This window comes from Lepisma saccharinum, chromosome 4 (assembly GCF_977018435.1).
Source record: "Lepisma saccharinum chromosome 4, izLepSacc3.1, whole genome shotgun sequence".
Classification (NCBI taxonomy): domain Eukaryota; kingdom Metazoa; phylum Arthropoda; class Insecta; order Zygentoma; family Lepismatidae; genus Lepisma; species Lepisma saccharinum.
Window position 1 is genome coordinate 34,821,323 of NC_139232.1, and position 9,146 is coordinate 34,830,468.

Consider the following 9,146-nt stretch of genomic DNA (forward strand, 5'->3'; position numbering starts at 1 on the left):
TATAGGTCCAGTCCCGATTACCCCATCTATGCATAAAACGGGGCTTCTAAACAATTTCTCTGTTTGCGCACTGCGGCTGATTGGTACTAGTGACAGTTTTTAAAAACTAATTTAAATACATACATATGACACCGCTTCAAACTGTAGATCCAGTTCCGATTACCTCCATCTGTGCATAAATTGGCCTTCTAAACATTTTTTTCTTTGCGCACTGCGACTGATTGGGACTGGTAACAGTTTTAAAAAAAGTGATTTTATATAGTTACATATAGTACCGCTTCAAACTGTAGATCCACCCCCGATTACCCCATCTGTGCATAAAGCGGCCTTCTAAACAATTTCTCATTTTGCGCACAGCGGTTGATTTGGATTAGTGACACAGTTTTAAAAACTAATTTAAATACATACATAAGGCTCCGCTTCAAACTGTAGGTCCAGCCCCGATTACCCCCATCTGTGCATAAAGCGGCCATCTAAACAATTTATCTTTTTGCGCACTGCGGCTGATTGGGACTGGTAACAGTTTTAAAAGAGTGATTTTATATAGTTACATATAGTACCGCTTCAAACTGTAGATCCAGCCCCGATTACCCCCATCTGTGCATAAAGCGGCCATCTAAACAATTTCTCTTTTTGCGCACTGCGGCTGATTGGGACTGGTAACAGTTTTAAAAGAGTGATTTTATATAGTTACATATAGTACCGCTTCAAACTGTAGATCCAGCCCCGATTACCCCATCTGTGCATAAAGCGGCCTTCTAAACAATTTCTCATTTTGCGCACAGCGGTTGATTGGTGCTGGTGACACAGTTTTTAAAAACAAATTTATATAGATACATATAACCCCGCTTTGATTCGAACCCTAGAATTTTTTATTGCAGTGTTAATTTTATTCCATTTCAATTTGGTTTACATCTTATCGTTGGTGAATTCTATTGTTGGTTGAGCTACATTGGTTAAACTACACACCAGACACACACGCACTAGAGATTAAAATTAGTAACCATTAGAGAAGTAGGGTAAGCAGTTTGAAATAACAGTTAACTAGGAAAACAAACTTATATCACGCACTTACCTCCAGTTGCATTGTGGGGTTGCAGCAGAAATAAAAAAGTATAGCAGCGAAACAATCGGCTTAACTTTTTCTCACTACAGAGCACAGCAAACTGAGTTTTTGAAACTATTTTTGAACTTAAAAATACTGAATAATCACTTTCTGCTGGATGGGGGGCAAAAGTTGGACTTTACTACCTGTGACTCGGGGAATTCTTAAATGCGCCTTTTCTAACAAATGAACTAGAACTCTATGGGAAAAATGCTTATATCAGAGCATTTTCATCCAGTGGGCCGAAAAGTTATGCATTTGAGGTAGTAAATCCAGACAATACTAATGTTACTACTGTTTGCAAGGTGAAAGGCATATGTCTAAACCATAAAAACAGCAGCACAATCAATTTCGAATCACTCACCAATGCTATTCTCAACAACACCTCCTCTTTAACTTTACTCAACTCGAACAAAATCGTACGCACAAAAACACATTCCGTTGTTAGTAAGCCGGAAATAAGGGTTTTTCAGGTGGTATATACCAAAAGAAAAAGATGTGCATCAAGTTTCGAGACTTTACCATATGGATTCAAACAACAGAAAACAGAATGAGTTAATTTTGTAATGCAGTGGAATATATTTTTATTAGATTAAGTTAATGCTATCCTTAGTAATAGTATATCTGTGATTTGGTCAACATACAAACTGGATACCAAAACAAATCTCATATTATATGCAAATGTTAAAGCTTTTCATTACCAAATCTGTTACTTAGTAAAAAATAAAAGTGAAAACCATTCATTTGAAACCATTTGCTGTCATTGAAATATAATTATGCAGCCGCTATAATTTTTTGCTTATTATCAGTGCAAATCTGATATTATGTTGTGCACTTTAATGATGGAGTGAGTGACTAGTTGACAAGTTGGTTCTTCGGTGCAACGTTGTATGGTACAAACGGCTTTGTGCCCCTCTCCAACTTAAAAAAAAAGAGGCCCCCACAGATGGTAGCCACGTTGATGTCGTTGTGGGGCTTTCTGCAAAAAGCTACCTGTACCAAGCCCAAAAACTTATTTTGAGATGGCGAATAAAAACTTTCCATGCCTGTTGACCTTTAGTTTCCTCAACACACATACCCCAGTTGTAATCGAACCCTCGACCCCCCTTTGGTTTCAAAACACATCTGTTTGTGCATAATGGCTAATCGAGACTGGTAACGCATTTTTTAAAAAATTCGATACTATTATTTATTTTTGGTTTTAAAACATAGCATACATTAGTGGAAAAGTCTTTGCATTGTAATCAAAAGGTTCCAGGTTCGATATTCGTTGAAACAGCTTTATGCATTACGGTTAATCGGGACTGCGTTAAAAAACGCCAACATTAGCCCCTTGGTTACGCATTTTCTATTTGTGTATCAAAAATAATCGGGGATAGTAACTCACTTTTTAAACAAATCAATGTTATTCTGCAAATTTGCCAGCATTGGAACCCAAAACCTTTTGAATACTAAACAACAATATGAGCTATTTTGTTTTGCTTTTTGAATATCTGTTCGTGCTAATCGGGACTGATAACACACTTCTTTTTTTATTTAAACAGAAAATCATTATTAGGCACTTTGACAACAATTTCTATGTATATATCCAACATGTCCAAATGCCACAAAGGGGGGAGGACGTGTTCGCCAAAACGCAATAAATGGGAACTAATTCTGTAAACTAAAAAAAAAAAAAATTATAACTAGGAACTCGAACCTGGAACCTTTCGAATACTAAACACCAGTCACAGCCATTTTGTTTTGATTTTTAATATCTGTTCCTGCATAAATACTAATGGGGACTCAACACACTTCTTTTTTTATTTTATTTTAAAAACAACATCATTATCAGCCAATTTGACATTGTGAATCGAACCCGGGACCTTTTCATTACAGCATAAACATCCTATTTCCAATTAGTTCATTTTCTCTTTGTGCACAAAAAAGCTAATCGGAACTTTTAAACAAATACAATTGAATATCCAATTTTCACCAACATTGGGAATCGAACCCTCAACCACTTGGTTGAAACATCTCGCGGAAAAAAAAACACCCCCCGCGCCGCGACGCCCCGCCCCGCCCCGCGCCGCGCCACGCCCCGGTCGCCGCCGCCGCCGCTAAACACAAAACGCGGCCGCCATTTTGATTTTATTCAAATACTATTTATGCACAGATGGACTAATCGGGACCTATAATGGCGGGACAAAATAATTGGCTTCATTTAACTACCTAGAGAATCGAACCCGCGACCTCTTCATTACCAGGCGACAACATTAACCACTAACAAAAGGCCGCCATATTGATTTTATTCAAACACTATTTATGCACAGATGGACTAATCGCGACCTATAATGGCGGGACTAAACAATTGGTCTAATTTAACTACCTAGAGAATCGAACCCGCGACCTCTTCATTGCCAGGTGACAACATTAACCACTAACCCAACTCGATTTTCGAACTCAACCATTTTGTTGCCTTTATTTACACACAGGCTAATCGAGACCATTCAATATTGACATCGTCGCCTTGTAATCAACGGGTCCCAGGTTCGATACTCGGTGGAGGCACATAGTGGTCCGAATCACCACTTTTCAACTGTAGCTCCAATCCTGATTAGTTTTGCCGTGCATAAAACGGACTTAAAAAACTAACTCAATCTATCAATCAATCAATATTGACTCTACCAGGAATCGAACCCTCGACGCCTCTTGTTTTACAGAGCAATAACCTTAGCCGCTAAACTTTCGGGGGTAAAGCACCTTCGGCGCCATCTTTAAATCATTTCTTCATGTCTTTGAATCATACGCAATGGTTGCGCGCGCATTTCCTCCACACACACACAAACATACGCACGTGTTAGTTTAGCATACATCAAGAAACAACGTGACAAACCCATTGACCCCCCTCCCCCCCACCGCTTCCGATGTCTTCAAGGTGATCAGACACGTTCTGCTGACTCAACAATAAAATCACTCGTGGCCCGCTACAACCGGATGTAACCTAACACCAGGCGCATCAAATTTTTGCTGACGCGTAGGAACATAGTGCTGCCATTACTACTGTAACACATTGATACACGCTGAGTCCATAGAACAGGTTAATCTGCCGTATTTGTGAAAGAGCACCCGCGTGTGGACTGCAGAGCGAGCAACGATACTGTAGAGTTGCGAAAGGGACGAAAGGGAAGGTGTGAGCGAGGTGTCAGGTGGGAAGCTTGCTGACCTTCACAAGAGCAAGCGAGTTGCTCAAGCCTGATATAGAATGACTCTCACCCCACATGTGGACAAAAGTGTATCTTGGTCCACGTGCCACAGACTTGTTTGCCTGCAAATATGCATTCCCACAGTGTTTTTTGCGAAAGAGATGTTGACATTCAAGTGCCTTACGAATAGATCACCCGTTACCTACAAATTATATCAATAAAAAACTAACGCATAAACTGTAATTGATTTACAAGGAAGAGTAAGGAAGAAAATGGGGTGGGGGGCATACGTTCTCGATCTCGGCCATAGTGGATTTGATGTGATTATCTTCCCACTTCTGTTCCCTTAATCCCGCCAAAGAATATTAAAATAATGTGACAACGTAATGACAAACACCAAGAAACGAACCTAAAGCCTTTTGTATAATCTTTATATTCTCTTTGTTGTATTATCATGATTATTATGTTTTTTTTCCTTTGTTTGTTTTATTGATTTATTGTATGTGACATGGGTGATTGTAAGAACGGCCCATTAGGCCGCAACACGCGTACTTAAATAAAGATCATTCTATTATATTCTATTCTATTCTTTGAGACGAGACGGTAAATATACTCGGTCACTTTTTTGTTAAAGATTTAATGGAAATAAAAAGAGCACTTGCAATATTCACGGTTTGACATGTGCGATACAAATTAAACAATATAAACATAAGCGTATGAGATGGAAGAACCTGATGGATTTGAGTAGAAGTTTGCAAGGGTGGATAAGGGCTTATGTTGCTACGTATTGAACCTTCGGGTTTAGGCATGCCTTAGGGCAGTTAGTAACAATATAAAATTCTATGCAGGGTAAAGTTTGTGACAGTACAATCATATTTGGAGCAGACTGTAGTGTATGTGCAGCCGACAACGAACCCTTTCGCCCAACTTATGTTACCATTTGCACTTGAGTAAAGGCCCCTTGTGATCCTGAAGCGTTCCTCCAAAGCGTTCCGGACGTCTGATCCCAACGTAGGTCTCCGTGTTCGTATAGAGTTGATCCACCCCTTGCGATAATCGGGACCACAAAGCATGCACGGCCCTGTGAGTGTGTGTGTGTAATATGCGTGCCAATTTCGGAGCGCACAATTGCCAGCAAACATTCACATCCGCACACATGAACACTTTCCCATCTGATTCCAGAATCGAAAGGGTGGGGGCGGTCGCCGCAGCTCGCCGATAGCACGTAAAATATGTTAATGAAACATAATTAGAAGAGTGCGCCCGGTCCGCCGCTGCTACAATCTGTAATTAGTAATTAAAATTAGATTTGAGGAGTCAATTAGCAGTAGCATTTTCTCATTACGATCTGTACTACCTAATTAGCTTCCGGGTTCAAAACTTCCCTAGCGCCTGCCCCTCCCTCCCCCACTTCCCATCACCACGAATATTTCCCTACCGCGAGGGTAGTGTGGGGTGGGGGGTCTCTTTATATCGCGCAGGTTGCCAAACTTATAAAACATCCATCTCATCGTTTTTCAAAACAGCCATGCACCTTCTCTTTTTTTTCCCACCAAAGATTTACCTACCACAATTTGCAGCCGTTGACCTTTGGCGCCTACGGCTCTCTCCTGCAGTTCACCACCATCCTCTGACTGCTGCGTCCGAAAAAGTAGCCAATCATTAGCTAGATTGCATCTGCTCTTAGCGACGGCCAGTCTAGTGGCGTGGAGACGGATTCTTAGCAGTGATACACAGTCTAGTGGCGTGGAGACGGATTCTTAGCAGTGATACACTTGACCAAACTGATTTCAATATGTTGACGGATAAAGAGGTGCGAATCCAAATTATTGAATACCATCATAGTAATACACTCTATTAGCAAACTGTTATGAAAGTCAATAACTTTTATTTTCAAATCAATTTTATTATAAATTAATCCATTTCATAAATTAAACGAAATAAAACAAGAACTCTTTAAAAAAAACTTCATTAGGAAGTTACCTTTGCACAGAGCTATTCCAGTCTTTGCACTTGCCCCTAGGCATTTTCTTGTAAAATAATACCTTTTGTTCTGGTATAGTCTTGAATGTGGAGTATTGAATATTTACTTAAACCCTTTTTTCTCAATAAACTTGTTCCTGCAGGAGGATTTTTTCTTTTTCTATAACCTTACTTAATAATAATAACCATGATATTTTTTAAACAAAAATGGTTTTTCTCATTTAAAAAAAATCAAACATTAAAAAATGATGTTCCACAGACACAATCACTTAATTTCACAATAATGCATTTTTTTTCAGATACTCTAAAATACAGACTCAACAAGGGCCTTCCTGCATATTAGGGGGGGCAAGGGGGAAATTTCGCAGATTTTTTGTACGAGTATTGTTTTACAGTCGCCAGTTACCTTAACTTGTGCTTTAAACATTTCTGGTACAGATGGAACCACAAAACAGGTTTACTTCGTGTAATTCTCTCCTGATAGCATTTGACTAGACACACGTAGTTAACAAGAAATGTTTATGAAAAAATAGAAACTTGTAACGAATAATAATAATAATAATCATCAGAAATAATCGGTGCATGGGCGTATATAAGGGGAGGGTTTGACGGATCCAAACCCCTCCCATCGGTTTAGTAAACATTTTGCATTAATTACATAATCAAATCAACAATAATTTCATTATATTACCTGGAAGAATTTTAGAAAGAAAATATGGTTAATTTATAATGGATGGCCAGACATACTTCAATAACAATAATGTTTTTTTCTTCATAACCTAATAGGGCCTCCCCCATGGCGCAGTGGTAGCGTCCTTGCCTTGTAATCAAGGGGTCCCGGGTTCGATACCCGGTGGAGGCACAAGTGGTTCGGATCCCACTTTAAACTGTAGGTCCAGTCCCGATTAGCCTTACTGTGCATAAAGTGGACTTAAAACACCAACTCAACAACCAACCCAACTCTTCATAACCTAAGTATGTTTCAGAATTTATTATGAAAAAAAATGTATACTGTAATTCGCAATAATTAATTGTATGTAGTCTCAAAACGTAAAAATCCAGACATATTCTGATAGATTTTTTAAAAAGTTGAAAATAGAAATGAATGCACAGCTACAATAGACGTGATGAAGAATAATAATGTTACTTATAGGTGCACGTTATTATACACAATGATATTTTTTAAAAGGAAATATATTATTGTTTAATTCAAAACTGTTTAATGAAATCATAATAAAAGTGATAATAACTAACCCTTTAACAAATATATTCATTAATTTCAAGCAATAGTTATTACTATCATGTTTAACGGTCTATAACTATTACATTTTTATTATTCTTGGGCTGCTGAAAGTTGAACCCCTCCAATTATTTATCTATATCTGCGGCCATGAATCGGAGTAGGATTGGACCATCAACCATTCCACTTTAACTGAATACAAAACTATGCATATTCATGTCCTCTTCACATTATATGAGTTTTATTCATTATAAAATGGCCATTTATTTATTTTACAAGATATATACCGCAAGTACGTAGTAGAAAGATATGTTAAGTAACAGGTTCAAAATTATTATGTTTGGAATGTTAAGCACTTCTGCATTGGGATTCAGCCATGCATACAATGTTATCTGGGTTCTTTTGAAAAATCAAGAGGGAATTGGACCTAACGCAATACAAAAAAAAAAAAATGCAATTTGTAATCTAGATTACAAATATAACCAATTCGACATAATCTTTAAAAATACCTATATTCTTCAAAATTTGAGTAACATTTATTCAACATTATTTGATATCCCTTCCCTTGCAATGGAGCTCTTATAGTAGTCTCTGTAAACACACATACTCAAGTTAAAAGTACGTGCTGAAAAACACTTAACACTTCGTGAACAAGGGGCAAGATAAGCAAAACAGCACCCCTTTCCGTACTTATACAGAATGAAAATCGATTACACAGTTTCATACCGTCTTTTATATATTACAATACCTTTACCACTTGACGTGACTAATGGTGACTAATGTACAATTTACTGCAAAAGCGAAGCAAATGCAAAGCAAACCTATTTTTGTTCACATTGAATTTCAATAAATTTAAAATCTCATGTTTTTCCGTTGATCCATTGATAATTTTGTGCAATAAAATTTGCTCATGTATTATACCAGAGGCGCAACCACGATTTTTTGTCTGGAGAGGCAAGTGCCAGGATAAACGTACCAATAATAATAATAATAATATTATACCATTATTATTGTTATTGTTATTATTGATTTGCTATATTTTACTTAGCTTTTGTGCCACTTTTGGCTAATTTGCTAAGATGGAAATGAGTGATGATATGATGAAATTGATGAATGGACACTCACAAACATCCATGCCCAAGCCGGGATTCAAATCCGGAACCAACATTATTATTATTATTATTATTATTATTAGTAGTAGTAGTAGTAGTAGTAGTAGTATCAAAGACGTTATTACACTCCTAAATTATGCAAAAAAGGGGTAGAAATTGGTGCTATAGCATTTGTGTTCGAACAAACGATTTGAATGATTTTTTAACACGTTCAAATTTACATTAATAATGGAAAACAAGCACACAAACTATTTTTGAAAGACAGAAAATGCTTGATAAATGAATTCCAAATATAATTATTTTTTTACATTAACATGCATAACTTTCATGCACGATTATTGTTTCACACATATGCAACATGAGCGACATGGACACTAAATTGTGTACGTATTCAGAGTTTATTCAATACATATTATATACAACATATACTATTTAAATACAGGGTGGCTCAAAAAGTCAATTAATACTACCCGCCGGTACAAGGCCACTGCAGCGCGCAACATGGAAATGATGATCGTTGC

The 9,146-nt window shown here is 37.5% G+C and overlaps 1 non-coding gene across 1 annotated transcript; it reads left to right on the forward strand.

Moving 5' to 3' along the window:
• Positions 1–7,060: 7,060 nt before the first annotated feature.
• On the forward strand, positions 7,061–7,135 carry TRNAT-UGU (transfer RNA threonine (anticodon UGU)). The gene has a single exon. It is a non-coding gene; the product is annotated as a tRNA-Thr (tRNA).
• The last annotated feature ends 2,011 nt before the right edge of the window (positions 7,136–9,146 follow it).